This window comes from Dicentrarchus labrax, unplaced genomic scaffold (assembly GCF_905237075.1).
Source record: "Dicentrarchus labrax unplaced genomic scaffold, dlabrax2021, whole genome shotgun sequence".
Classification (NCBI taxonomy): Eukaryota; Metazoa; Chordata; class Actinopteri; family Moronidae; genus Dicentrarchus; species Dicentrarchus labrax.
In genome coordinates, this window is record NW_026136716.1 from 3,900,642 (window position 1) to 3,924,763 (window position 24,122).

Below are 24,122 nucleotides of genomic sequence, written 5' to 3' on the forward strand. Positions count from 1 at the left end.
AAGCATAGGCTTGTTTTCGAACAAACTTTAATGCAGACGAGAAGTTTTGAAAAAGGGAAAAAATGCAGCTGACAGTGACCGCGTGGCCTAATGGACAAGGCGTCTGACTTCGGATCAGAAGATTAAGGGTTCGAATCCCTTCGTGGTTGAAAGTGGCAGCTTCAAGCAGGAGAATGCACCCTGTGTATGTTTGCAGCCACAATGTGCATAATGTCAACAAGGCTAGGGTAAAAAATGTGAGAGTGGGTTGCTGCAGGAATGCATGATCATGATCAATACATCTGTGCACCCTCTATGTGCAAAACATTTCCAGTAATAAGTGATCACATCTCAACAAAGACCTTATTTTGCCGTTGTCTTGTGTTGCTTAAAATTGCAAGAAAATTGCACAAAAAGTCCAGTCAAACAAGGCCGGTTAGCTCAGATGGTTAGAGCGTGGTGCTAATAACGCCAAGGTCATGGGTTCAATCCCCATACTGGCCACAAGCAACATTTAAGCAAAGCATAGGCTTGTTTTCAAACAAACTTTAATGCAGACGAGAAGTTTTGAAAAAGGGAAAAAATGCAGCTGACAGTGACCGCGTGGCCTAATGGACAAGGCGTCTGACTTCGGATCAGAAGATTAAGGGTTCGAATCCCTTCGTGGTTGAAAGTGGCAGCTTCAAGCAGGAGAATGCACCCTGTGTATGTTTGCAGCCACAATGTGCATAATGTCAACAAGGCTAGGGTAAAAAATGTGAGAGTGGGTTGCTGCAGGAATGCATGATCATGATCAATACATCTGTGCACCCTCTATGTGCAAAACATTTCCAGTAATAAGTGATCACATCTCAACAAAGACCTTATTTTGCCGTTGTCTTGTGTTGCTTAAAATTGCAAGAAAATAGGACAAATGAATGGAAATTGTACAAAAAGTCCAGTCAAACAAGGCCGGTTAGCTCAGATGGTTAGAGCGTGGTGCTAATAACGCCAAGGTCATGGGTTCAATCCCCATACTGGCCACAAGCAACATTTAAGCAAAGCATAGGCTTGTTTTCGAACAAACTTTAATGCAGACGAGAAGTTTTGAAAAAGGGAAAAAATGCAGCTGACAGTGACCGCGTGGCCTAATGGACAAGGCGTCTGACTTCGGATCAGAAGATTAAGGGTTCGAATCCCATTCGTGGTTGAAAGTGGCAGCTTCAAGCAGGAGAATGCACCCTGTGTATGTTTGCAGCCACAATGTGCATAATGTCAACAAGGCTAGGGTAAAAAATGTGAGAGTGGGTTGCTGCAGGAATGCATGATCATGATCAATACATCTGTGCACCCTCTATGTGCAAAACATTTCCAGTAATAAGTGATCACATCTCAACAAAGACCTTATTTTGCCGTTGTCTTGTGTTGCTTAAAATTGCAAGAAAATAGGACAAAAATTGAATGGAAATTGTACAAAAATCCAGTCAAACAAGGCCGGTTAGCTCAGATGGTTAGAGCGTGGTGCTAATAACGCCAAGGTCATGGGTTCAATCCCCATACTGGCCACAAGCAACTTTTAAGCAAAGCATAGGCTTGTTTTCGAACAAACTTTAATGCAGACGAGAAGTTTTGAAAAAGGGAAAAAATGCAGCTGACAGTGACCGCGTGGCCTAATGGACAAGGCGTCTGACTTCGGATCAGAAGATTAAGGGTTCGAATCCCTTCGTGGTTGAAAGTGGCAGCTTCAAGCAGGAGAATGCACCCTGTGTATGTTTGCAGCCACAATGTGCATAATGTCAACAAGGCTAGGGTAAAAAATGTGAGAGTGGGTTGCTGCAGGAATGCATGATCATGATCAATACATCTGTGCACCCTCTATGTGCAAAACATTTCCAGTAATAAGTGATCACATCTCAACAAAGACCTTATTTTGCCGTTGTCTTGTGTTGCTTAAAATTGCAAGAAAATAGGACAAAAATTGAATGGAAATTGTACAAAAAATCCAGTCAAACAAGGCCGGTTAGCTCAGATGGTTAGAGCGTGGTGCTAATAACGCCAAGGTCATGGGTTCAATCCCCATACTGGCCACAAGCAACATTTAAGCAAAGCATAGGCTTGTTTTCGAACAAACTTTAATGCAGACGAGAAGTTTTGAAAAAGGGAAAAAATGCAGCTGACAGTGACCGCGTGGCCTAATGGACAAGGCGTCTGACTTCGGATCAGAAGATTAAGGGTTCGAATCCCTTCGTGGTTGAAAGTGGCAGCTTCAAGCAGGAGAATGCACCCTGTGTATGTTTGCAGCCACAATGTGCATAATGTCAACAAGGCTAGGGTAAAAAATGTGAGAGTGGGTTGCTGCAGGAATGCATGATCATGATCAATACATCTGTGCACCCTCTATGTGCAAAACATTTCCAGTAATAAGTGATCACATCTCAACAAAGACCTTATTTTGCCGTTGTCTTGTGTTGCTTAAAATTGCAAGAAAATAGGACAAAAATTGAATGGAAATTGTACAAAAAATCCAGTCAAACAAGGCCGGTTAGCTCAGATGGTTAGAGCGTGGTGCTAATAACGCCAAGGTCATGGGTTCAATCCCCATACTGGCCACAAGCAACTTTTAAGCAAAGCATAGGCTTGTTTTCGAACAAACTTTAATGCAGACGAGAAGTTTTGAAAAAGGGAAAAAATGCAGCTGACAGTGACCGCGTGGCCTAATGGACAAGGCGTCTGACTTCGGATCAGAAGATTAAGGGTTCGAATCCCTTCGTGGTTGAAAGTGGCAGCTTCAAGCAGGAGAATGCACCCTGTGTATGTTTGCAGCCACAATGTGCATAATGTCAACAAGGCTAGGGTAAAAAATGTGAGAGTGGGTTGCTGCAGGAATGCATGATCATGATCAATACATCTGTGCACCCTCTATGTGCAAAACATTTCCAGTAATAAGTGATCACATCTCAACAAAGACCTTATTTTGCCGTTGTCTTGTGTTGCTTAAAATTGCAAAAAAAAATGGAAATTGCACAAAAAGTCCAGTCAAACAAGGCCGGTTAGCTCAGATGGTTAGAGCGTGGTGCTAATAACGCCAAGGTCATGGGTTCAATCCCCATACTGGCCACAAGCAACATTTAAGCAAAGCATAGGCTTGTTTTCGAACAAACTTTAATGCAGACGAGAAGTTTTGAAAAAGGGAAAAAATGCAGCTGACAGTGACCGCGTGGCCTAATGGACAAGGCGTCTGACTTCGGATCAGAAGATTAAGGGTTCGAATCCCTTCGTGGTTGAAAGTGGCAGCTTCAAGCAGGAGAATGCACCCTGTGTATGTTTGCAGCCACAATGTGCATAATGTCAACAAGGCTAGGGTAAAAAATGTGAGAGTGGGTTGCTGCAGGAATGCATGATCATGATCAATACATCTGTGCACCCTCTATGTGCAAAACATTTCCAGTAATAAGTGATCACATCTCAACAAAGACCTTATTTTGCCGTTGTCTTGTGTTGCTTAAAATTGCAAGAAAATAGGACAAAAATTGAATGGAAATTGTACAAAAAATCCAGTCAAACAAGGCCGGTTAGCTCAGATGGTTAGAGCGTGGTGCTAATAACGCCAAGGTCATGGGTTCAATCCCCATACTGGCCACAAGCAACTTTTAAGCAAAGCATAGGCTTGTTTTCGAACAAACTTTAATGCAGACGAGAAGTTTTGAAAAAGGGAAAAAATGCAGCTGACAGTGACCGCGTGGCCTAATGGACAAGGCGTCTGACTTCGGATCAGAAGATTAAGGGTTCGAATCCCTTCGTGGTTGAAAGTGGCAGCTTCAAGCAGGAGAATGCACCCTGTGTATGTTTGCAGCCTCAATGTGCATAATGTCAACAAGGCTAGGGTAAAAAATGTGAGAGTGGGTTGCTGCAGGAATGCATGATCATGATCAATACATCTGTGCACCCTCTATGTGCAAAACATTTCCAGTAATAAGTGATCACATCTCAACAAAGACCTTATTTTGCCGTTGTCTTGTGTTGCTTAAAATTGCAAGAAAATTGCACAAAAAGTCCTGTCAAACAAGGCCGGTTAGCTCAGATGGTTAGAGCGTGGTGCTAATAACGCCAAGGTCATGGGTTCAATCCCCATACTGGCCACAAGCAACATTTAAGCAAAGCATAGGCTTGTTTTCGAACAAACTTTAATGCAGACGAGAAGTTTTGAAAAAGGGAAAAAATGCAGCTGACAGTGACCGCGTGGCCTAATGGACAAGGCGTCTGACTTCGGATCAGAAGATTAAGGGTTCGAATCCCTTCGTGGTTGAAAGTGGCAGCTTCAAGCAGGAGAATGCACCCTGTGTATGTTTGCAGCCACAATGTGCATAATGTCAACAAGGCTAGGGTAAAAAATGTGAGAGTGGGTTGCTGCAGGAATGCATGATCATGATCAATACATCTGTGCACCCTCTATGTGCAAAACATTTCCAGTAATAAGTGATCACATCTCAACAAAGACCTTATTTTGCCGTTGTCTTGTGTTGCTTAAAATTGCAAGAAAATAGGACAAAAATTGAATGGAAATTGTACAAAAAGTCCAGTCAAACAAGGCCGGTTAGCTCAGATGGTTAGAGCGTGGTGCTAATAACGCCAAGGTCATGGGTTCAATCCCCATACTGGCCACAAGCAACTTTTAAGCAAAGCATAGGCTTGTTTTCGAACAAACTTTAATGCAGACGAGAAGTTTTGAAAAAGGGAAAAATGCAGCTGACAGTGACCGCGTGGCCTAATGGACAAGGCGTCTGACTTCGGATCAGAAGATTAAGGGTTCGAATCCCTTCGTGGTTGAAAGTGGCAGCTTCAAGCAGGAGAATGCACCCTGTGTATGTTTGCAGCCACAATGTGCATAATGTCAACAAGGCTAGGGTAAAAAATGTGAGAGTGGGTTGCTGCAGGAATGCATGATCATGATCAATACATCTGTGCACCCTCTATGTGCAAAACATTTCCAGTAATAAGTGATCACATCTCAACAAAGACCTTATTTTGCCGTTGTCTTGTGTTGCTTAAAATTGCAAGAAAATAGGACAAAAATTGAATGGAAATTGTACAAAAAATCCAGTCAAACAAGGCCGGTTAGCTCAGATGGTTAGAGCGTGGTGCTAATAACGCCAAGGTCATGGGTTCAATCCCCATACTGGCCACAAGCAACATTTAAGCAAAGCATAGGCTTGTTTTCGAACAAACTTTAATGCAGACGAGAAGTTTTGAAAAAGGGAAAAAATGCAGCTGACAGTGACCGCGTGGCCTAATGGACAAGGCGTCTGACTTCGGATCAGAAGATTAAGGGTTCGAATCCCTTCGTGGTTGAAAGTGGCAGCTTCAAGCAGGAGAATGCACCCTGTGTATGTTTGCAGCCACAATGTGCATAATGTCAACAAGGCTAGGGTAAAAAATGTGAGAGTGGGTTGCTGCAGGAATGCATGATCATGATCAATACATCTGTGCACCCTCTATGTGCAAAACATTTCCAGTAATAAGTGATCACATCTCAACAAAGACCTTATTTTGCCGTTGTCTTGTGTTGCTTAAAATTGCAAGAAAATAGGACAAAAATTGAATGGAAATTGTACAAAAAATCCAGTCAAACAAGGCCGGTTAGCTCAGATGGTTAGAGCGTGGTGCTAATAACGCCAAGGTCATGGGTTCAATCCCCATACTGGCCACAAGCAACTTTTAAGCAAAGCATAGGCTTGTTTTCGAACAAACTTTAATGCAGACGAGAAGTTTTGAAAAAGGGAAAAAATGCAGCTGACAGTGACCGCGTGGCCTAATGGACAAGGCGTCTGACTTCGGATCAGAAGATTAAGGGTTCGAATCCCTTCGTGGTTGAAAGTGGCAGCTTCAAGCAGGAGAATGCACCCTGTGTATGTTTGCAGCCACAATGTGCATAATGTCAACAAGGCTAGGGTAAAAAATGTGAGAGTGGGTTGCTGCAGGAATGCATGATCATGATCAATACATCTGTGCACCCTCTATGTGCAAAACATTTCCAGTAATAAGTGATCACATCTCAACAAAGACCTTATTTTGCCGTTGTCTTGTGTTGCTTAAAATTGCAAGAAAATAGGACAAAAATTGAATGGAAATTGTACAAAAAATCCAGTCAAACAAGGCCGGTTAGCTCAGATGGTTAGAGCGTGGTGCTAATAACGCCAAGGTCATGGGTTCAATCCCCATACTGGCCACAAGCAACTTTTAAGCAAAGCATAGGCTTGTTTTCGAACAAACTTTAATGCAGACGAGAAGTTTTGAAAAAGGGAAAAAATGCAGCTGACAGTGACCGCGTGGCCTAATGGACAAGGCGTCTGACTTCGGATCAGAAGATTAAGGGTTCGAATCCCTTCGTGGTTGAAAGTGGCAGCTTCAAGCAGGAGAATGCACCCTGTGTATGTTTGCAGTCTCAATGTGCATAATGTCAACAAGGCTAGGGTAAAAAATGTGAGAGTGGGTTGCTGCAGGAATGCATGATCAGAAATCAATACATCTGTGCACCCTCTATGTGCAAAACATTTCCAGTAATAAGTGATCACATCTCAACAAAGACCTTATTTTGCCGTTGTCTTGTGTTGCTTAAAATTGCAAGAAAATAGATTGCACGAAATTAAAAAATCCAGTCAAACAAGGCCGGTTAGCTCAGATGGTTAGAGCGTGGTGCTAATAACGCCAAGGTCATGGGTTCAATCCCCATACTGGCCACAAGCAACATTTAAGCAAAGCATAGGCTTGTTTTCGAACAAACTTTAATGCAGACGAGAAGTTTTGAAAAAGGGAAAAAATGCAGCTGACAGTGACCGCGTGGCCTAATGGACAAGGCGTCTGACTTCGGATCAGAAGATTAAGGGTTCGAATCCCTTCGTGGTTGAAAGTGGCAGCTTCAAGCAGGAGAATGCACCCTGTGTATGTTTGCAGCCACAATGTGCATAATGTCAACAAGGCTAGGGTAAAAAATGTGAGAGTGGGTTGCTGCAGGAATGCATGATCATGATCAATACATCTGTGCACCCTCTATGTGCAAAACATTTCCAGTAATAAGTGATCACATCTCAACAAAGACCTTATTTTGCCGTTGTCTTGTGTTGCTTAAAATTGCAAGAAAATGACAAAAGAAGAAATTGTACAAAAAATCCAGTCAAACAAGGCCGGTTAGCTCAGATGGTTAGAGCGTGGTGCTAATAACGCCAAGGTCATGGGTTCAATCCCCATACTGGCCACAAGCAACATTTAAGCAAAGCATAGGCTTGTTTTCGAACAAACTTTAATGCAGACGAGAAGTTTTGAAAAAGGGAAAAAATGCAGCTGACAGTGACCGCGTGGCCTAATGGACAAGGCGTCTGACTTCGGATCAGAAGATTAAGGGTTCGAATCCCTTCGTGGTTGAAAGTGGCAGCTTCAAGCAGGAGAATGCACCCTGTGTATGTTTGCAGCCACAATGTGCATAATGTCAACAAGGCTAGGGTAAAAAATGTGAGAGTGGGTTGCTGCAGGAATGCATGATCATGATCAATACATCTGTGCACCCTCTATGTGCAAAACATTTCCAGTAATAAGTGATCACATCTCAACAAAGACCTTATTTTGCCGTTGTCTTGTGTTGCTTAAAATTGCAAGAAAATTGCACAAAAAGTCCAGTCAAACAAGGCCGGTTAGCTCAGATGGTTAGAGCGTGGTGCTAATAATGCCAAGGTCATGGGTTCAATCCCCATACTGGCCACAAGCAACATTTAAGCAAAGTATAGGCTTGTTTTCAAACAAACTTTAATGCAGACGAGAAGTTTTGAAAAAGGGAAAAAATGCAGCTGACAGTGACCGCGTGGCCTAATGGACAAGGCGTCTGACTTCGGATCAGAAGATTAAGGGTTCGAATCCCTTCGTGGTTGAAAGTGGCAGCTTCAAGCAGGAGAATGCACCCTGTGTATGTTTGCAGCCACAATGTGCATAATGTCAACAAGGCTAGGGTAAAAAATGTGAGAGTGGGTTGCTGCAGGAATGCATGATCATGATCAATACATCTGTGCACCCTCTATGTGCAAAACATTTCCAGTAATAAGTGATCACATCTCAACAAAGACCTTATTTTGCCGTTGTCTTGTGTTGCTTAAAATTGCAAGAAAATAGGACAAAAATTGAATGGAAATTGTACAAAAATCCAGTCAAACAAGGCCGGTTAGCTCAGATGGTTAGAGCGTGGTGCTAATAACGCCAAGGTCATGGGTTCAATCCCCATACTGGCCACAAGCAACTTTTAAGCAAAGCATAGGCTTGTTTTCGAACAAACTTTAATGCAGACGAGAAGTTTTGAAAAAGGGAAAAAATGCAGCTGACAGTGACCGCGTGGCCTAATGGACAAGGCGTCTGACTTCGGATCAGAAGATTAAGGGTTCGAATCCCTTCGTGGTTGAAAGTGGCAGCTTCAAGCAGGAGAATGCACCCTGTGTATGTTTGCAGCCACAATGTGCATAATGTCAACAAGGCTAGGGTAAAAAATGTGAGAGTGGGTTGCTGCAGGAATGCATGATCATGATCAATACATCTGTGCACCCTCTATGTGCAAAACATTTCCAGTAATAAGTGATCACATCTCAACAAAGACCTTATTTTGCCGTTGTCTTGTGTTGCTTAAAATTGCAAGAAAATTGCACAAAAAGTCCAGTCAAACAAGGCCGGTTAGCTCAGATGGTTAGAGCGTGGTGCTAATAACGCCAAGGTCATGGGTTCAATCCCCATACTGGCCACAAGCAACATTTAAGCAAAGCATAGGCTTGTTTTCAAACAAACTTTAATGCAGACGAGAAGTTTTGAAAAAGGGAAAAAATGCAGCTGACAGTGACCGCGTGGCCTAATGGACAAGGCGTCTGACTTCGGATCAGAAGATTAAGGATTCGAATCCCTTCGTGGTTGAAAGTGGCAGCTTCAAGCAGGAGAATGCACCCTGTGTATGTTTGCAGCCACAATGTGCATAATGTCAACAAGGCTAGGGTAAAAAATGTGAGAGTGGGTTGCTGCAGGAATGCATGATCATGATCAATACATCTGTGCACCCTCTATGTGCAAAACATTTCCAGTAATAAGTGATCACATCTCAACAAAGACCTTATTTTGCCGTTGTCTTGTGTTGCTTAATATTGCAAGAAAATAGGACAAAAATTGAATGGAAATTGTACATAAAATCGAGTCAAACAAGGCCGGTTAGCTCAGATGGTTAGAGCGTGGTGCTAATAACGCCAAGGTCATGGGTTCAATCCCCATACTGGCCACAAGCAACTTTTAAGCAAAGCATAGGCTTGTTTTCGAACAAACTTTAATGCAGACGAGAAGTTTTGAAAAAGGGAAAAAATGCAGCTGACAGTGACCGCGTGGCCTAATGGACAAGGCGTCTGACTTCGGATCAGAAGATTAAGGGTTCGAATCCCTTCGTGGTTGAAAGTGGCAGCTTCAAGCAGGAGAATGCACCCTGTGTATGTTTGCAGCCACAATGTGCATAATGTCAACAAGGCTAGGGTAAAAAATGTGAGAGTGGGTTGCTGCAGGAATGCATGATCGAAATCAATACATCTGTGCACCCTCTATGTGCAAAACATTTCCAGTAATAAGTGATCACATCTCAACAAAGACCTTATTTTGCCGTTGTCTTGTGTTGCTTAAAATTGCAAGAAAATTGCACAAAAAGTCCAGTCAAACAAGGCCGGTTAGCTCAGATGGTTAGAGCGTGGTGCTAATAACGCCAAGGTCATGGGTTCAATCCCCATACTGGCCACAAGCAACTTTTAAGCAAAGCATAGGCTTGTTTTCGAACAAACTTTAATGCAGACGAGAAGTTTTGAAAAAGGGAAAAAATGCAGCTGACAGTGACCGCGTGGCCTAATGGACAAGGCGTCTGACTTCGGATCAGAAGATTAAGGGTTCGAATCCCTTCGTGGTTGAAAGTGGCAGCTTCAAGCAGGAGAATGCACCCTGTGTATGTTTGCAGCCACAATGTGCATAATGTCAACAAGGCTAGGGTAAAAAATGTGAGAGTGGGTTGCTGCAGGAATGCATGATCATGATCAATACATCTGTGCACCCTCTATGTGCAAAACATTTCCAGTAATAAGTGATCACATCTCAACAAAGACCTTATTTTGCCGTTGTCTTGTGTTGCTTAAAATTGCAAGAAAATAGGACAAAAATTGAATGGAAATTGTACAAAAAATCCAGTCAAACAAGGCCGGTTAGCTCAGATGGTTAGAGCGTGGTGCTAATAACGCCAAGGTCATGGGTTCAATCCCCATACTGGCCACAAGCAACTTTTAAGCAAAGCATAGGCTTGTTTTCGAACAAACTTTAATGCAGACGAGAAGTTTTGAAAAAGGGAAAAAATGCAGCTGACAGTGACCGCGTGGCCTAATGGACAAGGCGTCTGACTTCGGATCAGAAGATTAAGGGTTCGAATCCCTTCGTGGTTGAAAGTGGCAGCTTCAAGCAGGAGAATGCACCCTGTGTATGTTTGCAGCCTCAATGTGCATAATGTCAACAAGGCTAGGGTAAAAAATGTGAGAGTGGGTTGCTGCAGGAATGCATGATCATGATCAATACATCTGTGCACCCTCTATGTGCAAAACATTTCCAGTAATAAGTGATCACATCTCAACAAAGACCTTATTTTGCCGTTGTCTTGTGTTGCTTAAAATTGCAAGAAAATTGCACAAAAAGTCCAGTCAAACAAGGCCGGTTAGCTCAGATGGTTAGAGCGTGGTGCTAATAATGCCAAGGTCATGGGTTCAATCCCCATACTGGCCACAAGCAACATTTAAGCAAAGCATAGGCTTGTTTTCAAACAAACTTTAATGCAGACGAGAAGTTTTGAAAAAGGGAAAAAATGCAGCTGACAGTGACCGCGTGGCCTAATGGACAAGGCGTCTGACTTCGGATCAGAAGATTAAGGGTTCGAATCCCTTCGTGGTTGAAAGTGGCAGCTTCAAGCAGGAGAATGCACCCTGTGTATGTTTGCAGCCACAATGTGCATAATGTCAACAAGGCTAGGGTAAAAAATGTGAGAGTGGGTTGCTGCAGGAATGCATGATCATGATCAATACATCTGTGCACCCTCTATGTGCAAAACATTTCCAGTAATAAGTGATCACATCTCAACAAAGACCTTATTTTGCCGTTGTCTTGTGTTGCTTAAAATTGCAAGAAAATAGGACAAAAATTGAATGGAAATTGTACAAAAAGTCCAGTCAAACAAGGCCGGTTAGCTCAGATGGTTAGAGCGTGGTGCTAATAACGCCAAGGTCATGGGTTCAATCCCCATACTGGCCACAAGCAACATTTAAGCAAAGCATAGGCTTGTTTTCGAACAAACTTTAATGCAGACGAGAAGTTTTGAAAAAGGGAAAAAATGCAGCTGACAGTGACCGCGTGGCCTAATGGACAAGGCGTCTGACTTCGGATCAGAAGATTAAGGGTTCGAATCCCTTCGTGGTTGAAAGTGGCAGCTTCAAGCAGGAGAATGCACCCTGTGTATGTTTGCAGCCACAATGTGCATAATGTCAACAAGGCTAGGGTAAAAAATGTGAGAGTGGGTTGCTGCAGGAATGCATGATCATGATCAATACATCTGTGCACCCTCTATGTGCAAAACATTTCCAGTAATAAGTGATCACATCTCAACAAAGACCTTATTTTGCCGTTGTCTTGTGTTGCTTAAAATTGCAAGAAAATTGCACAAAAAGTCCAGTCAAACAAGGCCGGTTAGCTCAGATGGTTAGAGCGTGGTGCTAATAACGCCAAGGTCATGGGTTCAATCCCCATACTGGCCACAAGCAACTTTTAAGCAAAGCATAGGCTTGTTTTCGAACAAACTTTAATGCAGACGAGAAGTTTTGAAAAAGGGAAAAATGCAGCTGACAGTGACCGCGTGGCCTAATGGACAAGGCGTCTGACTTCGGATCAGAAGATTAAGGGTTCGAATCCCTTCGTGGTTGAAAGTGGCAGCTTCAAGCAGGAGAATGCACCCTGTGTATGTTTGCAGCCACAATGTGCATAATGTCAACAAGGCTAGGGTAAAAAATGTGAGAGTGGGTTGCTGCAGGAATGCATGATCATGATCAATACATCTGTGCACCCTCTATGTGCAAAACATTTCCAGTAATAAGTGATCACATCTCAACAAAGACCTTATTTTGCCGTTGTCTTGTGTTGCTTAAAATTGCAAGAAAATTGCACAAAAAGTCCAGTCAAACAAGGCCGGTTAGCTCAGATGGTTAGAGCGTGGTGCTAATAACGCCAAGGTCATGGGTTCAATCCCCATACTGGCCACAAGCAACTTTTAAGCAAAGCATAGGCTTGTTTTCGAACAAACTTTAATGCAGACGAGAAGTTTTGAAAAAGGGAAAAATGCAGCTGACAGTGACCGCGTGGCCTAATGGACAAGGCGTCTGACTTCGGATCAGAAGATTAAGGGTTCGAATCCCTTCGTGGTTGAAAGTGGCAGCTTCAAGCAGGAGAATGCACCCTGTGTATGTTTGCAGCCACAATGTGCATAATGTCAACAAGGCTAGGGTAAAAAATGTGAGAGTGGGTTGCTGCAGGAATGCATGATCATGATCAATACATCTGTGCACCCTCTATGTGCAAAACATTTCCAGTAATAAGTGATCACATCTCAACAAAGACCTTATTTTGCCGTTGTCTTGTGTTGCTTAAAATTGCAAGAAAATTGCACAAAAAGTCCAGTCAAACAAGGCCGGTTAGCTCAGATGGTTAGAGCGTGGTGCTAATAATGCCAAGGTCATGGGTTCAATCCCCATACTGGCCACAAGCAACATTTAAGCAAAGTATAGGCTTGTTTTCAAACAAACTTTAATGCAGACGAGAAGTTTTGAAAAAGGGAAAAAATGCAGCTGACAGTGACCGCGTGGCCTAATGGACAAGGCGTCTGACTTCGGATCAGAAGATTAAGGGTTCGAATCCCTTCGTGGTTGAAAGTGGCAGCTTCAAGCAGGAGAATGCACCCTGTGTATGTTTGCAGCCACAATGTGCATAATGTCAACAAGGCTAGGGTAAAAAATGTGAGAGTGGGTTGCTGCAGGAATGCATGATCATGATCAATACATCTGTGCACCCTCTATGTGCAAAACATTTCCAGTAATAAGTGATCACATCTCAACAAAGACCTTATTTTGCCGTTGTCTTGTGTTGCTTAAAATTGCAAGAAAATAGGACAAAAATTGAATGGAAATTGTACAAAAAATCCAGTCAAACAAGGCCGGTTAGCTCAGATGGTTAGAGCGTGGTGCTAATAACGCCAAGGTCATGGGTTCAATCCCCATACTGGCCACAAGCAACATTTAAGCAAAGCATAGGCTTGTTTTCGAACAAACTTTAATGCAGACGAGAAGTTTTGAAAAAGGGAAAAAATGCAGCTGACAGTGACCGCGTGGCCTAATGGACAAGGCGTCTGACTTCGGATCAGAAGATTAAGGGTTCGAATCCCTTCGTGGTTGAAAGTGGCAGCTTCAAGCAGGAGAATGCACCCTGTGTATGTTTGCAGCCACAATGTGCATAATGTCAACAAGGCTAGGGTAAAAAATGTGAGAGTGGGTTGCTGCAGGAATGCATGATCATGATCAATACATCTGTGCACCCTCTATGTGCAAAACATTTCCAGTAATAAGTGATCACATCTCAACAAAGACCTTATTTTGCCGTTGTCTTGTGTTGCTTAAAATTGCAAGAAAATTGCACAAAAAGAAATCCAGTCAAACAAGGCCGGTTAGCTCAGATGGTTAGAGCGTGGTGCTAATAACGCCAAGGTCATGGGTTCAATCCCCATACTGGCCACAAGCAACTTTTAAGCAAAGCATAGGCTTGTTTTCGAACAAACTTTAATGCAGACGAGAAGTTTTGAAAAAGGGAAAAAATGCAGCTGACAGTGACCGCGTGGCCTAATGGACAAGGCGTCTGACTTCGGATCAGAAGATTAAGGGTTCGAATCCCTTCGTGGTTGAAAGTGGCAGCTTCAAGCAGGAGAATGCACCCTGTGTATGTTTGCAGCCACAATGTGCATAATGTCAACAAGGCTAGGGTAAAAAATGTGAGAGTGGGTTGCTGCAGGAATGCATGATCATGATCAATACATCTGTGCACCCTCTATGTGCAAAACATTTCCAGTAATAAGTGATCACATCTCAACAAAGACCTTATTTTGCCGTTGTCTTGTGTTGCTTAAAATTGCAAGAAAATAGGACAAAAATTGAATGGAAATTGTACAAAAAATCCAGTCAAACAAGGCCGGTTAGCTCAGATGGTTAGAGCGTGGTGCTAATAACGCCAAGGTCATGGGTTCAATCCCCATACTGGCCACAAGCAACTTTTAAGCAAAGCATAGGCTTGTTTTCGAACAAACTTTAATGCAGACGAGAAGTTTTGAAAAAGGGAAAAATGCAGCTGACAGTGACCGCGTGGCCTAATGGACAAGGCGTCTGACTTCGGATCAGAAGATTAAGGGTTCGAATCCCTTCGTGGTTGAAAGTGGCAGCTTCAAGCAGGAGAATGCACCCTGTGTATGTTTGCAGTCTCAATGTGCATAATGTCAACAAGGCTAGAGTAAAAAATGTGAGAGTGGGTTGCTGCAGGAATGCATGATCGAAATCAATACATCTGTGCACCCTCTATGTGCAAAACATTTCCAGTAATAAGTGATCACATCTCAACAAAGACCTTATTTTGCCGTTGTCTTGTGTTGCTTAAAATTGCAAGAAAATTGCACAAAAAGTCCAGTCAAACAAGGCCGGTTAGCTCAGATGGTTAGAGCGTGGTGCTAATAACGCCAAGGTCATGGGTTCAATCCCCATACTGGCCACAAGCAACTTTTAAGCAAAGCATAGGCTTGTTTTCGAACAAACTTTAATGCAGACGAGAAGTTTTGAAAAAGGGAAAAAATGCAGCTGACAGTGACCGCGTGGCCTAATGGACAAGGCGTCTGACTTCGGATCAGAAGATTAAGGGTTCGAATCCCTTCGTGGTTGAAAGTGGCAGCTTCAAGCAGGAGAATGCACCCTGTGTATGTTTGCAGCCACAATGTGCATAATGTCAACAAGGCTAGGGTAAAAAATGTGAGAGTGGGTTGCTGCAGGAATGCATGATCATGATCAATACATCTGTGCACCCTCTATGTGCAAAACATTTCCAGTAATAAGTGATCACATCTCAACAAAGACCTTATTTTGCCGTTGTCTTGTGTTGCTTAAAATTGCAAGAAAATAGGACAAAAATTGAATGGAAATTGTACAAAAAATCCAGTCAAACAAGGCCGGTTAGCTCAGATGGTTAGAGCGTGGTGCTAATAACGCCAAGGTCATGGGTTCAATCCCCATACTGGCCACAAGCAACTTTTAAGCAAAGCATAGGCTTGTTTTCGAACAAACTTTAATGCAGACGAGAAGTTTTGAAAAAGGGAAAAAATGCAGCTGACAGTGACCGCGTGGCCTAATGGACAAGGCGTCTGACTTCGGATCAGAAGATTAAGGGTTCGAATCCCTTCGTGGTTGAAAGTGGCAGCTTCAAGCAGGAGAATGCACCCTGTGTATGTTTGCAGCCTCAATGTGCATAATGTCAACAAGGCTAGAGTAAAAAATGTGAGAGTGGGTTGCTGCAGGAATGCATGATCATGAATCAATACATCTGTGCACCCTCTATGTGCAAAACATTTCCAGTAATAAGTGATCACATCTCAACAAAGACCTTATTTTGCCGTTGTCTTGTGTTGCTTAAAATTGCAAGAAAATTGCACAAAAAGTCCAGTCAAACAAGGCCGGTTAGCTCAGATGGTTAGAGCGTGGTGCTAATAACGCCAAGGTCATGGGTTCAATCCCCATACTGGCCACAAGCAACATTTAAGCAAAGCATAGGCTTGTTTTCAAACAAACTTTAATGCAGACGAGAAGTTTTGAAAAAGGGAAAAAATGCAGCTGACAGTGACCGCGTGGCCTAATGGACAAGGCGTCTGACTTCGGATCAGAAGATTAAGGGTTCGAATCCCTTCGTGGTTGAAAGTGGCAGCTTCAAGCAGGAGAATGCACCCTGTGTATGTTTGCAGCCACAATGTGCATAATGTCAACAAGGCTAGGGTAAAAAATGTGAGAGTGGGTTGCTGCAGGAATGCATGATCATGATCAATACATCTGTGCACCCTCTATGTGCAAAACATTTCCAGTAATAAGTGATCACATCTCAACAAAGACCTTATTTTGCCGTTGTCTTGTGTTGCTTAAAATTGCAAGAAAATAGGACAAAAATTGAATGGAAATTGTACAAAAAATCCAGTCAAACAAGGCCGGTTAGCTCAGATGGTTAGAGCGTGGTGCTAATAACGCCAAGGTCATGGGTTCAATCCCCATACTGGCCACAAGCAACTTTTAAGCAAAGCATAGGCTTGTTTTCGAACAAACTTTAATGCAGACGAGAAGTTTTGAAAAAGGGAAAAAATGCAGCTGACAGTGACCGCGTGGCCTAATGGACAAGGCGTCTGACTTCGGATCAGAAGATTAAGGGTTCGAATCCCTTCGTGGTTGAAAGTGGCAGCTTCAAGCAGGAGAATGTACCCTGTGTATGTTTGCAGCCACAATGTGCATAATGTCAACAAGGCTAGGGTAAAAAATGTGAGAGTGGGTTGCTGCAGGAATGCATGATCATGATCAATACATCTGTGCACCCTCTATGTGCAAAACATTTCCAGTAATAAGTGATCACATCTCAACAAAGACCTTATTTTGCCGTTGTCTTGTGTTGCTTAAAATTGCAAGAAAATTGCACAAAAAGTCCAGTCAAACAAGGCCGGTTAGCTCAGATGGTTAGAGCATGGTGCTAATAACGCCAAGGTCATGGGTTCAATCCCCATACTGGCCACAAGCAACATTTAAGCAAAGCATAGGCTTGTTTTCAAACAAACTTTAATGCAGACGAGAAGTTTTGAAAAAGGGAAAAAATGCAGCTGACAGTGACCGCGTGGCCTAATGGACAAGGCGTCTGACTTCGGATCAGAAGATTAAGGGTTCGAATCCCTTCGTGGTTGAAAGTGGCAGCTTCAAGCAGGAGAATGCACCCTGTGTATGTTTGCAGCCACAATGTGCATAATGTCAACAAGGCTAGGGTAAAAAATGTGAGAGTGGGTTGCTGCAGGAATGCATGATCATGATCAATACATCTGTGCACCCTCTATGTGCAAAACATTTCCAGTAATAAGTGATCACATCTCAACAAAGACCTTATTTTGCCGTTGTCTTGTGTTGCTTAAAATTGCAAGAAAATAGGACAAAAATTGAATGGAAATTGTACAAAAAATCCAGTCAAACAAGGCCGGTTAGCTCAGATGGTTAGAGCGTGGTGCTAATAACGCCAAGGTCATGGGTTCAATCCCCATACTGGCCACAAGCAACTTTTAAGCAAAGCATAGGCTTGTTTTCGAACAAACTTTAATGCAGACAAGAAGTTTTGAAAAAGGGAAAAATGCAGCTGACAGTGACCGCGTGGCCTAATGGACAAGGCGTCTGACTTCGGATCAGAAGATTAAGGGTTCGAATCCCTTCGTGGTTGAAAGTGGCAGCTTCAAGCAGGAGAATGCACCCTGTGTATGTTTGCAGCCACAATGTGCATAATGTCAACAAGGCTAGGGTAAAAAATGTGAGAGTGGGTTGCTGCAGGAATGCATGATCATGATCAATACATCTGTGCACCCTCTATGTGCAAAACATTTCCAGTAATAAGTGATCACATCTCAACAAAGACCTTATTTTGCCGTTGTCTTGTGTTGCTTAAAATTGCAAGAAAATTGCACAAAAAGTCCAGTCAAACAAGGCCGGTTAGCTCAGATGGTTAGAGCATGGTGCTAATAACGCCAAGGTCATGGGTTCAATCCCCATACTGGCCACAAGCAACATTTAAGCAAAGCATAGGCTTGTTTTCAAACAAACTTTAATGCAGACGAGAAGTTTTGAAAAAGGGAAAAAATGCAGCTGACAGTGACCGCGTGGCCTAATGGACAAGGCGTCTGACTTCGGATCAGAAGATTAAGGGTTCGAATCCCTTCGTGGTTGAAAGTGGCAGCTTCAAGCAGGAGAATGCACCCTGTGTATGTTTGCAGCCACAATGTGCATAATGTCAACAAGGCTAGGGTAAAAAATGTGAGAGTGGGTTGCTGCAGGAATGCATGATCATGATCAATACATCTGTGCACCCTCTATGTGCAAAACATTTCCAGTAATAAGTGATCACATCTCAACAAAGACCTTATTTTGCCGTTGTCTTGTGTTGCTTAAAATTGCAAGAAAATTGCACAAAAATTGAATGGAAATTGTACAAAAAATCCAGTCAAACAAGGCCGGTTAGCTCAGATGGTTAGAGCGTGGTGCTAATAACGCCAAGGTCATGGGTTCAATCCCCATACTGGCCACAAGCAACTTTTAAGCAAAGCATAGGCTTGTTTTCGAACAAACTTTAATGCAGACAAGAAGTTTTGAAAAAGGGAAAAAATGCAGCTGACAGTGACCGCGTGGCCTAATGGACAAGGCGTCTGACTTCGGATCAGAAGATTAAGGGTTCGAATCCCTTCGTGGTTGAAAGTGGCAGCTTCAAGCAGGAGAATGCACCATGTGTATGTTTGCAGCCACAATGTGCATAATGTCAACAAGGCTAGGGTAAAAAATGTGAGAGTGGGTTGCTGCAGGAATGCATGATCATGATCAATACATCTGTGCACCCTCTATGTGCAAAACATTTCCAGTAATAAGTGATCACATCTCAACAAAGACCTTATTTTGCCGTTGTCTTGTGTTGCTTAAAATTGCAAGAAAATTGCACAAAAATTGAATGGAAATTGTACAAAAAATCCAGTCAAACAAGGCCGGTTAGCTCAGATGGTTAGAGCGTGGTGCTAATAACGCCAAGGTCATGGGTTCAATCCCCATACTGGCCACAAGCAACTTTTAAGCAAAGCATAGGCTTGTTTTCGAACAAACTTTAATGCAGACGAGAAGTTTTGAAAAAGGGAAAAAATGCAGCTGACAGTGACCGCGTGGCCTAATGGACAAGGCGTCTGACTTCGGATCAGAAGATAAAGGGTTCGAATCCCTTCGTGGTTGAAAGTGGCAGCTTCAAGCAAGAGTATGCACCCTGTGTATGTTTGCAGCCACAATGTGCATAATGTCAACAAGGCTAGGGTAAAGAATGTGAGAGTGGGTTGCTGCAGGAATGCATGATCATGATCAATACATCTGTGCACCCTCTATGTGCAAAACATTTCCAGTAATAAGTGATCACATGTCAACAAAGACCTTATTTTGCCGTTGTCTTGTGTTGCTTAAAATTGCAAGAAAATTGCACAAAAAGTCCAGTCAAACAAGGCCGGTTAGCTCAGATGGTTAGAGCGTGGTGCCAATAACGCCAAGGTCATGGGTTCAATCCCCATACTGGCCACAAGCAACTTTTAAGCAAAGCATAGGCTTGTTTTCGAACAAACTTTAATGCAGATGAGAAGTTTTGAAAAAGGGAAAAAATGCAGCTGACAGTGACCGCGTGGCCTAATGGACAAGGCGTCTGACTTCGGATCAGAAGATTAAGGGTTCGAATCCCTTCGTGGTTGAAAGTGGCAGCTTCAAGCAGGAGAATGCACCTTGTGTATGTTTGCAGCCACAATGTGCATAATGTCAACAAGGCTAGGGTAAAAAATGTGAGAGTGGGTTGCTGCAGGAATGAGTCATGATCAATACATCTGTGCACCCTCTATGTGCAAAACATTTCCAGTAATAAGTGATCACATCTCAACAAAGACCTTATTTTGCCGTTGTCTTGTGTTGCTTAAAATTGCAAGAAAATTGCACAAAAATCCAGTCAAACAAGGCTGGTTAGCTCAGATGGTTAGAGCGTGGTGCTAATAACGCCAAGTTCATGGGTTCAATCCCCATACTGGCCACAAGCAACATTTAAGCAAAGCATAGGCTTGTTTTCGAACAAACTTTAATGCAGACGAGAAGTTTTGAAAAAGGGAAAAAATGCAGCTGACAGTGACCGCGTGGCCTAATGGACAAGGCGTCTGACTTCGGATCAGAAGATTAAGGGTTCGAATCCCTTCGTGGTTGAAAGTGGCAGCTTCAAGCAGGAGAATGCAGCCTGTGTATGTTTGCAGCCACAATGTGCATAACGTCAACAAGGCTAGGGTAAAAAATGTGAGAGTGGGTTGCTGCAGGAATGCATGATCATGATCAATACATCTGTGCACCCTCTATGTGCAAAACATTTCCAGTAATAAGTGATCACATCTCAACAAAGACCTTATTTTGCCGTTGTCTTGTGTTGCTTAAAATTGCAAGAAAATAGGACAAAAATTGAATGGAAATTGTACAAAAAATCCAGTCAAACAAGGCCGGTTAGCTCAGATGGTTAGAGCGTGGTGCTAATAACGCCAAGGTCATGGGTTCAATCCCCATACTGGCCACAAGCAACTTTTAAGCAAAGCATAGGCTTGTTTTCGAACAAACTTTAATGCAGACAAGAAGTTTTGAAAAAGGGAAAAAATGCAGCTGACAGTGACCGCGTGGCCTAATGGACAAGGCGTCTGACTTCGGATCAGAAGATTAAGGGTTCGAATCCCTTCGTGGTTGAAAGTGGCAGCTTCAAGCAGGAGAATGCACCTTGTGTATGTTTGCAGCCACAATGTGCATAATGTCAACAAGGCTAGGGTAAAAAATGTGAGAGTGGGTTGCTGCAGGAATGCATGAACATGATCAATACATCTGTGCACCCTCTATGTGCAAAACATTTCCAGTAATAAGTGATCACATCTCAACAAAGACCTTATTTTGCCGTTGTCTTGTGTTGCTTAAAATTGCAAGAAAATTGCACAAAAGTCCAGTCAAACAAGGCCGGTTAGCTCAGATGGTTAGAGCGTGGTGCTAATAACGCCAAGGTCATGGGTTCAATCCCCATACTGGCCACAAGCAACTTTTAAGCAAAGCATAGGCTTGTTTTCGAACAAACTTTAATGCAGACGAGAAGTTTTGAAAAAGGGAAAAAATGCAGCTGACAGTGACCGCGTGGCCTAATGGACAAGGCGTCTGACTTCGGATCAGAAGATTAAGGGTTCGAATCCCTTCGTGGTTGAAAGTGGCAGCTTCAAGCAGGAGAATGCACCTTGTGTATGTTTGCAGCCACAATGTGCATAATGTCAACAAGGCTAGGGTAAAAAATGTGAGAGTGGGTTGCTGCAGGAATGCATGAACATGATCAATACATCTGTGCACCCTCTATGTGCAAAACATTTCCAGTAATAAGTGATCACATCTCAACAAAGACCTTACTTTGCCGTTGTCTTGTGTTGCTTAAAATTGCAAGAAAATAGGACAAAAATTGAATGGAAATTGTACAAAAAATCCAGTCAAACAAGGCTGGTTAGCTCAGATGGTTAGAGCGTGGTGCTAATAACGCCAAGGTCATGGGTTCAATCCCCATACTGGCCACAAGCAACTTTTAAGCAAAGCATAGGCTTGTTTTCAAACAAACTTTAATGCAGACGAGAAGTTTTGAAAAAGGGAAAAAATGCAGCTGACAGTGACCGCGTGGCCTAATGGACAAGGCGTCTGACTTCGGATCAGAAGATTAAGGGTTCGAATCCCTTCGTGGTTGAAAGTGGCAGCTTCAAGCAGGAGAATGCACCCTGTGTATGTTTGCAGCCACAATGTGCATAATGTCAACAAGGCTAGGGTAAAAAATGTGAGAGTGGGTTGCTGCAGGAATTCATGATCAATACATCTGTGCACCCTCTATGTGCAAAACATTTCCAGTAATAAGTGATCACATCTCAACAAAGACCTTATTTTGCCGTTGTCTTGTGTTGCTTAAAATTGCAAGAAAATTGCACAAAAAGTCCAGTCAAACAAGGCCGGTTAGCTCAGATGGTTAGAGCGTGGTGCTAATAACGCCAAGGTCATGGGTTCAATCCCCATACTGGCCACAAGCAACTTTTAAGCAAAGCATAGGCTTGTTTTCGAACAAACTTTAATGCAGATGAGAAGTTTTGAAAAAGGGAAAAATGCAGCTGACAGTGACCGCGTGGCCTAATGGACAAGGCGTCTGACTTCGGATCAGAAGATTAAGGGTTCGAATCCCTTCGTGGTTGAAAGTGGCAGCTTCAAGCAGGAGAATGCACCTTGTGTATGTTTGCAGCCACAATGTGCATAATGTCAACAAGGCTAGGGTAAAAAATGTGAGAGTGGGTTGCTGCAGGAATTCATGATCAATACATCTGTGCACCCTCTATGTGCAAAACATTTCCAGTAATAAGTGATCACATCTCAACAAAGACCTTATTTTGCCGTTGTCTTGTGTTGCTTAAAATTGCAAGAAAATTGCACAAAAAGTCCAGTCAAACAAGGCTGGTTAGCTCAGATGGTTAGAGCGTGGTGCTAATAACGCCAAGTTCATGGGTTCAATCCCCATACTGGCCACAAGCAACATTTAAGCAAAGCATAGGCTTGTTTTCGAACAAACTTTAATGCAGACGAGAAGTTTTGAAAAAGGGAAAAAATGCAGCTGACAGTGACCGCGTGGCCTAATGGACAAGGCGTCTGACTTCGGATCAGAAGATTAAGGGTTCGAATCCCTTCGTGGTTGAAAGTGGCAGCTTCAAGCAGGAGAATGCACCCTGTGTATGTTTGCAGCCACAATGTGCATAATGTCAACAAGGCTAGGGTGAAAATGTGAGAGTGGGTTGCTGCAGTAATGCAGTAAATCATCGTCACTATGTCTTTGCAGCCTCTATGTGTAAAACACTTGGAGTAATACGTCATCTCAACAAAGACCTTATTTTGCCGTTGTCTTGTGTTACTCAATTCTGCACGAAAATTGTACACAATTTTAGCAAACCAAAGGCTTGTTTTCGAACAAACTTTAATACAGATGAGAAGTTTCGGAAAATGAAAAATCTTAGCAGACAGTGATTACGTTGCCTAATGGAAAGGCGTCTGACTTTGGATCAGAAGATTTAGGGTTCAAATCCCTTCGTGGTTGAAAGCTGTAGCCACATTTGCTGATGTGGTGTACGCATGTTTCTCTGCCAAGGTAAATATAATGGAGACTGTGGATATCAATTACAATACCTCTCACATGCAAAGCAACCCTTAACTAAATTCCCTTCCACACTGAGTATCACACAAACAGCTCTTATTGTGTAAGGAGTACCTGTGAAATTGCAAGCAACAAAAGTAATTGCTGCTCCTTTATAAACATTTGGAAGATGTTGTTTGCCTCTCAAACATTTTTGGTAATTCCACTGTAAAAATGTCACCATTTGAAGCAGCCATCAGGCTGTTGAACTGTACCATCATTCAAACTTTTAAACTTTTTAAACATTTAGGAACGTACTGTGAAATCAGCCTGCAGTGTCAGTCTTGCTCTCAGTATATTAAAAAACAACAACAAATGTGCCTCTGTCACACTGACTTCTTACACTATTAATCCACACACACACACACACACACACACACACACACACACACACTTCACCTTTGTCGGTCAGAGCTGATGCGTGCTTCACGGATCACTGCTCAAGGGTCAAACACCTGCAGAAGAGACAGAGAATGAGAAAGATATTTATACTGAGGTGCCCTTAGCCTGTGACCTACTGTCTCTCACAATCTCTTTCTTTCAATACAATTTAATTCAAGGATAACCTATTTGTGTGACTTTCTTAACAAAGAACTATATTTAAAGCTGTTTACAAAACAATGCAATATAGTTACAGTAGTGAAGATGTTTTAATCAGTGAAATGACTGCTATTTTTAAGTTGAAAGAAATTAGCTAAATATATAAAGTTCAGTTTTATAGATATGATATGATATTACTCTAACAGAAGCAACGGCATGCTGTCAGCATAGCTATTTGTTTCCTTAATTTAATTTCTCCCAGCAGGAGTAATAAGATTACATTTTTTGTATGAAAAAGGCACCTCACCTACTACACATGCAGTTGGATAGTCTTAGTTTGGGCCTTTTGTGTAAACAATAGATAATGAAAGTGAAAGATAAAGTGTTCTTTGGGGAAAAACTGGTCATTTAACACTTAAACTTACATTTGAAGGTATTGTGAGTCT

The 24,122-nt window shown here is 42.6% G+C and overlaps 87 non-coding genes across 87 annotated transcripts; all 87 read left to right on the forward strand.

The window, feature by feature from the left end:
• Positions 1-76: 76 nt before the first annotated feature.
• On the forward strand, positions 77-149 carry trnar-ucg (transfer RNA arginine (anticodon UCG)). The gene has a single exon. It is a non-coding gene; the product is annotated as a tRNA-Arg (tRNA).
• Positions 150-409: 260 nt separating this feature from the next.
• On the forward strand, positions 410-483 carry trnai-aau (transfer RNA isoleucine (anticodon AAU)). Its single transcript has one exon. It is a non-coding gene; the product is annotated as a tRNA-Ile (tRNA).
• Positions 484-576: 93 nt separating this feature from the next.
• Positions 577-649, forward strand: trnar-ucg (transfer RNA arginine (anticodon UCG)). Its single transcript has one exon. It is a non-coding gene; the product is annotated as a tRNA-Arg (tRNA).
• A 279-nt stretch (positions 650-928) lies between these two features.
• trnai-aau (transfer RNA isoleucine (anticodon AAU)) lies at positions 929-1,002 on the forward strand. The gene has a single exon. It is a non-coding gene; the product is annotated as a tRNA-Ile (tRNA).
• Positions 1,003-1,450: 448 nt separating this feature from the next.
• trnai-aau (transfer RNA isoleucine (anticodon AAU)) lies at positions 1,451-1,524 on the forward strand. The gene has a single exon. It is a non-coding gene; the product is annotated as a tRNA-Ile (tRNA).
• A 93-nt stretch (positions 1,525-1,617) lies between these two features.
• On the forward strand, positions 1,618-1,690 carry trnar-ucg (transfer RNA arginine (anticodon UCG)). The gene has a single exon. It is a non-coding gene; the product is annotated as a tRNA-Arg (tRNA).
• Positions 1,691-1,972: 282 nt separating this feature from the next.
• Positions 1,973-2,046, forward strand: trnai-aau (transfer RNA isoleucine (anticodon AAU)). Its single transcript has one exon. It is a non-coding gene; the product is annotated as a tRNA-Ile (tRNA).
• Positions 2,047-2,139: 93 nt separating this feature from the next.
• trnar-ucg (transfer RNA arginine (anticodon UCG)) lies at positions 2,140-2,212 on the forward strand. The gene has a single exon. It is a non-coding gene; the product is annotated as a tRNA-Arg (tRNA).
• Positions 2,213-2,494: 282 nt separating this feature from the next.
• trnai-aau (transfer RNA isoleucine (anticodon AAU)) lies at positions 2,495-2,568 on the forward strand. Its single transcript has one exon. It is a non-coding gene; the product is annotated as a tRNA-Ile (tRNA).
• Positions 2,569-2,661: 93 nt separating this feature from the next.
• On the forward strand, positions 2,662-2,734 carry trnar-ucg (transfer RNA arginine (anticodon UCG)). Its single transcript has one exon. It is a non-coding gene; the product is annotated as a tRNA-Arg (tRNA).
• A 268-nt stretch (positions 2,735-3,002) lies between these two features.
• Positions 3,003-3,076, forward strand: trnai-aau (transfer RNA isoleucine (anticodon AAU)). The gene has a single exon. It is a non-coding gene; the product is annotated as a tRNA-Ile (tRNA).
• A 93-nt stretch (positions 3,077-3,169) lies between these two features.
• On the forward strand, positions 3,170-3,242 carry trnar-ucg (transfer RNA arginine (anticodon UCG)). Its single transcript has one exon. It is a non-coding gene; the product is annotated as a tRNA-Arg (tRNA).
• A 282-nt stretch (positions 3,243-3,524) lies between these two features.
• trnai-aau (transfer RNA isoleucine (anticodon AAU)) lies at positions 3,525-3,598 on the forward strand. The gene has a single exon. It is a non-coding gene; the product is annotated as a tRNA-Ile (tRNA).
• A 93-nt stretch (positions 3,599-3,691) lies between these two features.
• trnar-ucg (transfer RNA arginine (anticodon UCG)) lies at positions 3,692-3,764 on the forward strand. The gene has a single exon. It is a non-coding gene; the product is annotated as a tRNA-Arg (tRNA).
• A 260-nt stretch (positions 3,765-4,024) lies between these two features.
• Positions 4,025-4,098, forward strand: trnai-aau (transfer RNA isoleucine (anticodon AAU)). The gene has a single exon. It is a non-coding gene; the product is annotated as a tRNA-Ile (tRNA).
• A 93-nt stretch (positions 4,099-4,191) lies between these two features.
• trnar-ucg (transfer RNA arginine (anticodon UCG)) lies at positions 4,192-4,264 on the forward strand. Its single transcript has one exon. It is a non-coding gene; the product is annotated as a tRNA-Arg (tRNA).
• Positions 4,265-4,546: 282 nt separating this feature from the next.
• Positions 4,547-4,620, forward strand: trnai-aau (transfer RNA isoleucine (anticodon AAU)). The gene has a single exon. It is a non-coding gene; the product is annotated as a tRNA-Ile (tRNA).
• A 92-nt stretch (positions 4,621-4,712) lies between these two features.
• On the forward strand, positions 4,713-4,785 carry trnar-ucg (transfer RNA arginine (anticodon UCG)). Its single transcript has one exon. It is a non-coding gene; the product is annotated as a tRNA-Arg (tRNA).
• Positions 4,786-5,067: 282 nt separating this feature from the next.
• trnai-aau (transfer RNA isoleucine (anticodon AAU)) lies at positions 5,068-5,141 on the forward strand. Its single transcript has one exon. It is a non-coding gene; the product is annotated as a tRNA-Ile (tRNA).
• A 93-nt stretch (positions 5,142-5,234) lies between these two features.
• Positions 5,235-5,307, forward strand: trnar-ucg (transfer RNA arginine (anticodon UCG)). Its single transcript has one exon. It is a non-coding gene; the product is annotated as a tRNA-Arg (tRNA).
• Positions 5,308-5,589: 282 nt separating this feature from the next.
• On the forward strand, positions 5,590-5,663 carry trnai-aau (transfer RNA isoleucine (anticodon AAU)). The gene has a single exon. It is a non-coding gene; the product is annotated as a tRNA-Ile (tRNA).
• Positions 5,664-5,756: 93 nt separating this feature from the next.
• trnar-ucg (transfer RNA arginine (anticodon UCG)) lies at positions 5,757-5,829 on the forward strand. The gene has a single exon. It is a non-coding gene; the product is annotated as a tRNA-Arg (tRNA).
• A 282-nt stretch (positions 5,830-6,111) lies between these two features.
• trnai-aau (transfer RNA isoleucine (anticodon AAU)) lies at positions 6,112-6,185 on the forward strand. Its single transcript has one exon. It is a non-coding gene; the product is annotated as a tRNA-Ile (tRNA).
• Positions 6,186-6,278: 93 nt separating this feature from the next.
• On the forward strand, positions 6,279-6,351 carry trnar-ucg (transfer RNA arginine (anticodon UCG)). Its single transcript has one exon. It is a non-coding gene; the product is annotated as a tRNA-Arg (tRNA).
• Positions 6,352-6,622: 271 nt separating this feature from the next.
• trnai-aau (transfer RNA isoleucine (anticodon AAU)) lies at positions 6,623-6,696 on the forward strand. Its single transcript has one exon. It is a non-coding gene; the product is annotated as a tRNA-Ile (tRNA).
• Positions 6,697-6,789: 93 nt separating this feature from the next.
• On the forward strand, positions 6,790-6,862 carry trnar-ucg (transfer RNA arginine (anticodon UCG)). Its single transcript has one exon. It is a non-coding gene; the product is annotated as a tRNA-Arg (tRNA).
• A 275-nt stretch (positions 6,863-7,137) lies between these two features.
• On the forward strand, positions 7,138-7,211 carry trnai-aau (transfer RNA isoleucine (anticodon AAU)). The gene has a single exon. It is a non-coding gene; the product is annotated as a tRNA-Ile (tRNA).
• A 93-nt stretch (positions 7,212-7,304) lies between these two features.
• trnar-ucg (transfer RNA arginine (anticodon UCG)) lies at positions 7,305-7,377 on the forward strand. Its single transcript has one exon. It is a non-coding gene; the product is annotated as a tRNA-Arg (tRNA).
• A 260-nt stretch (positions 7,378-7,637) lies between these two features.
• Positions 7,638-7,711, forward strand: trnai-aau (transfer RNA isoleucine (anticodon AAU)). Its single transcript has one exon. It is a non-coding gene; the product is annotated as a tRNA-Ile (tRNA).
• A 93-nt stretch (positions 7,712-7,804) lies between these two features.
• trnar-ucg (transfer RNA arginine (anticodon UCG)) lies at positions 7,805-7,877 on the forward strand. Its single transcript has one exon. It is a non-coding gene; the product is annotated as a tRNA-Arg (tRNA).
• A 281-nt stretch (positions 7,878-8,158) lies between these two features.
• Positions 8,159-8,232, forward strand: trnai-aau (transfer RNA isoleucine (anticodon AAU)). The gene has a single exon. It is a non-coding gene; the product is annotated as a tRNA-Ile (tRNA).
• Positions 8,233-8,325: 93 nt separating this feature from the next.
• trnar-ucg (transfer RNA arginine (anticodon UCG)) lies at positions 8,326-8,398 on the forward strand. The gene has a single exon. It is a non-coding gene; the product is annotated as a tRNA-Arg (tRNA).
• A 260-nt stretch (positions 8,399-8,658) lies between these two features.
• Positions 8,659-8,732, forward strand: trnai-aau (transfer RNA isoleucine (anticodon AAU)). The gene has a single exon. It is a non-coding gene; the product is annotated as a tRNA-Ile (tRNA).
• A 93-nt stretch (positions 8,733-8,825) lies between these two features.
• trnar-ucg (transfer RNA arginine (anticodon UCG)) lies at positions 8,826-8,898 on the forward strand. Its single transcript has one exon. It is a non-coding gene; the product is annotated as a tRNA-Arg (tRNA).
• Positions 8,899-9,180: 282 nt separating this feature from the next.
• Positions 9,181-9,254, forward strand: trnai-aau (transfer RNA isoleucine (anticodon AAU)). Its single transcript has one exon. It is a non-coding gene; the product is annotated as a tRNA-Ile (tRNA).
• A 93-nt stretch (positions 9,255-9,347) lies between these two features.
• Positions 9,348-9,420, forward strand: trnar-ucg (transfer RNA arginine (anticodon UCG)). Its single transcript has one exon. It is a non-coding gene; the product is annotated as a tRNA-Arg (tRNA).
• Positions 9,421-9,680: 260 nt separating this feature from the next.
• Positions 9,681-9,754, forward strand: trnai-aau (transfer RNA isoleucine (anticodon AAU)). The gene has a single exon. It is a non-coding gene; the product is annotated as a tRNA-Ile (tRNA).
• A 93-nt stretch (positions 9,755-9,847) lies between these two features.
• Positions 9,848-9,920, forward strand: trnar-ucg (transfer RNA arginine (anticodon UCG)). The gene has a single exon. It is a non-coding gene; the product is annotated as a tRNA-Arg (tRNA).
• A 282-nt stretch (positions 9,921-10,202) lies between these two features.
• trnai-aau (transfer RNA isoleucine (anticodon AAU)) lies at positions 10,203-10,276 on the forward strand. The gene has a single exon. It is a non-coding gene; the product is annotated as a tRNA-Ile (tRNA).
• A 93-nt stretch (positions 10,277-10,369) lies between these two features.
• Positions 10,370-10,442, forward strand: trnar-ucg (transfer RNA arginine (anticodon UCG)). The gene has a single exon. It is a non-coding gene; the product is annotated as a tRNA-Arg (tRNA).
• Positions 10,443-10,702: 260 nt separating this feature from the next.
• trnai-aau (transfer RNA isoleucine (anticodon AAU)) lies at positions 10,703-10,776 on the forward strand. Its single transcript has one exon. It is a non-coding gene; the product is annotated as a tRNA-Ile (tRNA).
• Positions 10,777-10,869: 93 nt separating this feature from the next.
• Positions 10,870-10,942, forward strand: trnar-ucg (transfer RNA arginine (anticodon UCG)). Its single transcript has one exon. It is a non-coding gene; the product is annotated as a tRNA-Arg (tRNA).
• A 282-nt stretch (positions 10,943-11,224) lies between these two features.
• Positions 11,225-11,298, forward strand: trnai-aau (transfer RNA isoleucine (anticodon AAU)). The gene has a single exon. It is a non-coding gene; the product is annotated as a tRNA-Ile (tRNA).
• Positions 11,299-11,391: 93 nt separating this feature from the next.
• Positions 11,392-11,464, forward strand: trnar-ucg (transfer RNA arginine (anticodon UCG)). The gene has a single exon. It is a non-coding gene; the product is annotated as a tRNA-Arg (tRNA).
• A 260-nt stretch (positions 11,465-11,724) lies between these two features.
• trnai-aau (transfer RNA isoleucine (anticodon AAU)) lies at positions 11,725-11,798 on the forward strand. Its single transcript has one exon. It is a non-coding gene; the product is annotated as a tRNA-Ile (tRNA).
• Positions 11,799-11,890: 92 nt separating this feature from the next.
• Positions 11,891-11,963, forward strand: trnar-ucg (transfer RNA arginine (anticodon UCG)). Its single transcript has one exon. It is a non-coding gene; the product is annotated as a tRNA-Arg (tRNA).
• A 260-nt stretch (positions 11,964-12,223) lies between these two features.
• Positions 12,224-12,297, forward strand: trnai-aau (transfer RNA isoleucine (anticodon AAU)). Its single transcript has one exon. It is a non-coding gene; the product is annotated as a tRNA-Ile (tRNA).
• Positions 12,298-12,389: 92 nt separating this feature from the next.
• trnar-ucg (transfer RNA arginine (anticodon UCG)) lies at positions 12,390-12,462 on the forward strand. The gene has a single exon. It is a non-coding gene; the product is annotated as a tRNA-Arg (tRNA).
• Positions 12,463-12,722: 260 nt separating this feature from the next.
• trnai-aau (transfer RNA isoleucine (anticodon AAU)) lies at positions 12,723-12,796 on the forward strand. The gene has a single exon. It is a non-coding gene; the product is annotated as a tRNA-Ile (tRNA).
• A 93-nt stretch (positions 12,797-12,889) lies between these two features.
• On the forward strand, positions 12,890-12,962 carry trnar-ucg (transfer RNA arginine (anticodon UCG)). Its single transcript has one exon. It is a non-coding gene; the product is annotated as a tRNA-Arg (tRNA).
• Positions 12,963-13,244: 282 nt separating this feature from the next.
• On the forward strand, positions 13,245-13,318 carry trnai-aau (transfer RNA isoleucine (anticodon AAU)). The gene has a single exon. It is a non-coding gene; the product is annotated as a tRNA-Ile (tRNA).
• A 93-nt stretch (positions 13,319-13,411) lies between these two features.
• trnar-ucg (transfer RNA arginine (anticodon UCG)) lies at positions 13,412-13,484 on the forward strand. The gene has a single exon. It is a non-coding gene; the product is annotated as a tRNA-Arg (tRNA).
• A 263-nt stretch (positions 13,485-13,747) lies between these two features.
• trnai-aau (transfer RNA isoleucine (anticodon AAU)) lies at positions 13,748-13,821 on the forward strand. Its single transcript has one exon. It is a non-coding gene; the product is annotated as a tRNA-Ile (tRNA).
• Positions 13,822-13,914: 93 nt separating this feature from the next.
• On the forward strand, positions 13,915-13,987 carry trnar-ucg (transfer RNA arginine (anticodon UCG)). Its single transcript has one exon. It is a non-coding gene; the product is annotated as a tRNA-Arg (tRNA).
• A 282-nt stretch (positions 13,988-14,269) lies between these two features.
• On the forward strand, positions 14,270-14,343 carry trnai-aau (transfer RNA isoleucine (anticodon AAU)). Its single transcript has one exon. It is a non-coding gene; the product is annotated as a tRNA-Ile (tRNA).
• A 92-nt stretch (positions 14,344-14,435) lies between these two features.
• On the forward strand, positions 14,436-14,508 carry trnar-ucg (transfer RNA arginine (anticodon UCG)). The gene has a single exon. It is a non-coding gene; the product is annotated as a tRNA-Arg (tRNA).
• Positions 14,509-14,768: 260 nt separating this feature from the next.
• trnai-aau (transfer RNA isoleucine (anticodon AAU)) lies at positions 14,769-14,842 on the forward strand. Its single transcript has one exon. It is a non-coding gene; the product is annotated as a tRNA-Ile (tRNA).
• Positions 14,843-14,935: 93 nt separating this feature from the next.
• Positions 14,936-15,008, forward strand: trnar-ucg (transfer RNA arginine (anticodon UCG)). The gene has a single exon. It is a non-coding gene; the product is annotated as a tRNA-Arg (tRNA).
• Positions 15,009-15,290: 282 nt separating this feature from the next.
• On the forward strand, positions 15,291-15,364 carry trnai-aau (transfer RNA isoleucine (anticodon AAU)). The gene has a single exon. It is a non-coding gene; the product is annotated as a tRNA-Ile (tRNA).
• Positions 15,365-15,457: 93 nt separating this feature from the next.
• On the forward strand, positions 15,458-15,530 carry trnar-ucg (transfer RNA arginine (anticodon UCG)). Its single transcript has one exon. It is a non-coding gene; the product is annotated as a tRNA-Arg (tRNA).
• Positions 15,531-15,791: 261 nt separating this feature from the next.
• Positions 15,792-15,865, forward strand: trnai-aau (transfer RNA isoleucine (anticodon AAU)). The gene has a single exon. It is a non-coding gene; the product is annotated as a tRNA-Ile (tRNA).
• Positions 15,866-15,958: 93 nt separating this feature from the next.
• On the forward strand, positions 15,959-16,031 carry trnar-ucg (transfer RNA arginine (anticodon UCG)). The gene has a single exon. It is a non-coding gene; the product is annotated as a tRNA-Arg (tRNA).
• Positions 16,032-16,313: 282 nt separating this feature from the next.
• Positions 16,314-16,387, forward strand: trnai-aau (transfer RNA isoleucine (anticodon AAU)). Its single transcript has one exon. It is a non-coding gene; the product is annotated as a tRNA-Ile (tRNA).
• A 93-nt stretch (positions 16,388-16,480) lies between these two features.
• On the forward strand, positions 16,481-16,553 carry trnar-ucg (transfer RNA arginine (anticodon UCG)). The gene has a single exon. It is a non-coding gene; the product is annotated as a tRNA-Arg (tRNA).
• Positions 16,554-16,813: 260 nt separating this feature from the next.
• On the forward strand, positions 16,814-16,887 carry trnai-aau (transfer RNA isoleucine (anticodon AAU)). The gene has a single exon. It is a non-coding gene; the product is annotated as a tRNA-Ile (tRNA).
• A 93-nt stretch (positions 16,888-16,980) lies between these two features.
• Positions 16,981-17,053, forward strand: trnar-ucg (transfer RNA arginine (anticodon UCG)). Its single transcript has one exon. It is a non-coding gene; the product is annotated as a tRNA-Arg (tRNA).
• A 282-nt stretch (positions 17,054-17,335) lies between these two features.
• trnai-aau (transfer RNA isoleucine (anticodon AAU)) lies at positions 17,336-17,409 on the forward strand. The gene has a single exon. It is a non-coding gene; the product is annotated as a tRNA-Ile (tRNA).
• Positions 17,410-17,501: 92 nt separating this feature from the next.
• Positions 17,502-17,574, forward strand: trnar-ucg (transfer RNA arginine (anticodon UCG)). The gene has a single exon. It is a non-coding gene; the product is annotated as a tRNA-Arg (tRNA).
• A 260-nt stretch (positions 17,575-17,834) lies between these two features.
• trnai-aau (transfer RNA isoleucine (anticodon AAU)) lies at positions 17,835-17,908 on the forward strand. The gene has a single exon. It is a non-coding gene; the product is annotated as a tRNA-Ile (tRNA).
• Positions 17,909-18,001: 93 nt separating this feature from the next.
• trnar-ucg (transfer RNA arginine (anticodon UCG)) lies at positions 18,002-18,074 on the forward strand. Its single transcript has one exon. It is a non-coding gene; the product is annotated as a tRNA-Arg (tRNA).
• Positions 18,075-18,356: 282 nt separating this feature from the next.
• Positions 18,357-18,430, forward strand: trnai-aau (transfer RNA isoleucine (anticodon AAU)). The gene has a single exon. It is a non-coding gene; the product is annotated as a tRNA-Ile (tRNA).
• Positions 18,431-18,523: 93 nt separating this feature from the next.
• trnar-ucg (transfer RNA arginine (anticodon UCG)) lies at positions 18,524-18,596 on the forward strand. Its single transcript has one exon. It is a non-coding gene; the product is annotated as a tRNA-Arg (tRNA).
• Positions 18,597-18,878: 282 nt separating this feature from the next.
• Positions 18,879-18,952, forward strand: trnai-aau (transfer RNA isoleucine (anticodon AAU)). The gene has a single exon. It is a non-coding gene; the product is annotated as a tRNA-Ile (tRNA).
• Positions 18,953-19,045: 93 nt separating this feature from the next.
• On the forward strand, positions 19,046-19,118 carry trnar-ucg (transfer RNA arginine (anticodon UCG)). Its single transcript has one exon. It is a non-coding gene; the product is annotated as a tRNA-Arg (tRNA).
• Positions 19,119-19,378: 260 nt separating this feature from the next.
• trnai-aau (transfer RNA isoleucine (anticodon AAU)) lies at positions 19,379-19,452 on the forward strand. The gene has a single exon. It is a non-coding gene; the product is annotated as a tRNA-Ile (tRNA).
• A 93-nt stretch (positions 19,453-19,545) lies between these two features.
• trnar-ucg (transfer RNA arginine (anticodon UCG)) lies at positions 19,546-19,618 on the forward strand. The gene has a single exon. It is a non-coding gene; the product is annotated as a tRNA-Arg (tRNA).
• A 423-nt stretch (positions 19,619-20,041) lies between these two features.
• trnar-ucg (transfer RNA arginine (anticodon UCG)) lies at positions 20,042-20,114 on the forward strand. The gene has a single exon. It is a non-coding gene; the product is annotated as a tRNA-Arg (tRNA).
• Positions 20,115-20,396: 282 nt separating this feature from the next.
• trnai-aau (transfer RNA isoleucine (anticodon AAU)) lies at positions 20,397-20,470 on the forward strand. The gene has a single exon. It is a non-coding gene; the product is annotated as a tRNA-Ile (tRNA).
• A 93-nt stretch (positions 20,471-20,563) lies between these two features.
• Positions 20,564-20,636, forward strand: trnar-ucg (transfer RNA arginine (anticodon UCG)). The gene has a single exon. It is a non-coding gene; the product is annotated as a tRNA-Arg (tRNA).
• Positions 20,637-20,895: 259 nt separating this feature from the next.
• On the forward strand, positions 20,896-20,969 carry trnai-aau (transfer RNA isoleucine (anticodon AAU)). Its single transcript has one exon. It is a non-coding gene; the product is annotated as a tRNA-Ile (tRNA).
• Positions 20,970-21,062: 93 nt separating this feature from the next.
• trnar-ucg (transfer RNA arginine (anticodon UCG)) lies at positions 21,063-21,135 on the forward strand. Its single transcript has one exon. It is a non-coding gene; the product is annotated as a tRNA-Arg (tRNA).
• A 282-nt stretch (positions 21,136-21,417) lies between these two features.
• Positions 21,418-21,491, forward strand: trnai-aau (transfer RNA isoleucine (anticodon AAU)). The gene has a single exon. It is a non-coding gene; the product is annotated as a tRNA-Ile (tRNA).
• Positions 21,492-21,584: 93 nt separating this feature from the next.
• Positions 21,585-21,657, forward strand: trnar-ucg (transfer RNA arginine (anticodon UCG)). The gene has a single exon. It is a non-coding gene; the product is annotated as a tRNA-Arg (tRNA).
• Positions 21,658-21,911: 254 nt separating this feature from the next.
• On the forward strand, positions 21,912-21,985 carry trnai-aau (transfer RNA isoleucine (anticodon AAU)). The gene has a single exon. It is a non-coding gene; the product is annotated as a tRNA-Ile (tRNA).
• Positions 21,986-22,077: 92 nt separating this feature from the next.
• Positions 22,078-22,150, forward strand: trnar-ucg (transfer RNA arginine (anticodon UCG)). The gene has a single exon. It is a non-coding gene; the product is annotated as a tRNA-Arg (tRNA).
• A 254-nt stretch (positions 22,151-22,404) lies between these two features.
• Positions 22,405-22,478, forward strand: trnai-aau (transfer RNA isoleucine (anticodon AAU)). The gene has a single exon. It is a non-coding gene; the product is annotated as a tRNA-Ile (tRNA).
• A 93-nt stretch (positions 22,479-22,571) lies between these two features.
• trnar-ucg (transfer RNA arginine (anticodon UCG)) lies at positions 22,572-22,644 on the forward strand. The gene has a single exon. It is a non-coding gene; the product is annotated as a tRNA-Arg (tRNA).
• The last annotated feature ends 1,478 nt before the right edge of the window (positions 22,645-24,122 follow it).